Genomic DNA, 1,403 nt, shown 5'->3' with positions numbered 1-1,403 from the left:
TCCGGGTCTTCTCGGTTGTTTCCGGATCCGCTCGGCTGTTTCCGGATCGGCCCTGAGCTCGAGGCTGAGGCCGGAGTTAGTGGGGGCGGTGGCCGAGCCTCAGCCGAAGATTGCCGAGTGGACGCCCGGCCGCGGCCCGGGGTCCCGCCGCTCCCCGCCTTCTTTCTTGAGTTCCACTGTTGGACAAGGACGCCTACCCTTCAAATCCCAAAGTAGCTCTTTCATCAAAGGCCTCGCGCGTCTCCGCGTGACCTTGGAAGCTCTGCTCAAATTACACGTCCTCCGGGACGCCCGCCGGCTTCAGCCTAAGGAGGACAAAGCTCTCGCGGTCTCGCCCAGTCCCCGGAGCTGACCCCTTTGATCGGCCCTGGCCGCCCTTCCGCCGGAGCTTGGCTCAGGTTACAACGAATTGTAGTTGAGCCTCCCTGCACCTCCGCTTTCGTGGAGCGTCCCTCGGAGCAGGGCTGCTGGGTCGACTTCACTTTTCTGGGCGCCTGGGCCCCCGCGTCGTCAGTCGTGGAAGTCTGAAACTTCCATGTCCCAACCCCAGTTTGATATTCAGCCAGTCACCGCTTCCTGCTAATCTTCCCCTCCCAGTGCCGCTCAAATCCCTCCTTTCCTCTGTCGGCCACTGCCCTAGGTCAAGCCCTCATTATCTGTGACCTCTCCCTCCAACAGCCGACCTGAGATCTCCCCTAATCAGTGACAGGTAACTCAGACTTAAGTCTAGAGTCGTGATTCCCCTTCTCCCAAACCCGCTTCTCCTTCTGTAAAGTAACATTCCAGGAGCCTGCAAATCTTGCAAGCTCTACCTCCAAAGGACTGAATGTTCCAGAATGGGTCCCTATTTCTGCATCTTCAGCGCTGACACCCAGCCCCAGTCCCCATCATCTGTCTCCTGAACTTCCACACTGCCTCCTGCTCCGCCTGTGTCACCGTTTGGGCCCGTTAATTAATTCTCAAAGCAGTTAGAGTGATCTTTGTAAAACAGATCATGTCTCATCCCCGCTTAAAATCTGGTTCAATCCAATTTGAAAATGGGCAAAGGACACGAGTTTCAATGATGTAGGTGGCAAATTGACCATGAAAAAGGGTACTCAACCTCATTAGCCATTAGAGAAGTTCAAATTTCCTATTGGCACACCTACCAGGATGGCTAAAATTTAAAAAGAGTAATAATACCAAATGCTGGTGAATAGATGGAGAAACAGTTTCTCAAGTACTCCTGATGGGAATGTAAAATGGTATAGCCGCTTTGTGGAAGGGTATGACAGTTTTTTTTAGAGACTAAACATGACCTTACTTGAACACACCAAGCTTTCTCCACCCCAGGTCTTGGCTCAGAAGTCACCTCCTTGGACCTCCTCGGTGGTGCAGTGGATAAGAGTCCGTCTGCCAATGGC

The sequence above is a fragment of the Bos taurus genome, chromosome 25 (genome assembly GCF_002263795.3).
Source record: "Bos taurus isolate L1 Dominette 01449 registration number 42190680 breed Hereford chromosome 25, ARS-UCD2.0, whole genome shotgun sequence".
Taxonomy (NCBI): domain Eukaryota; kingdom Metazoa; phylum Chordata; class Mammalia; order Artiodactyla; family Bovidae; genus Bos; species Bos taurus.
Note: the sequence above shows the minus strand (reverse complement) of the source record.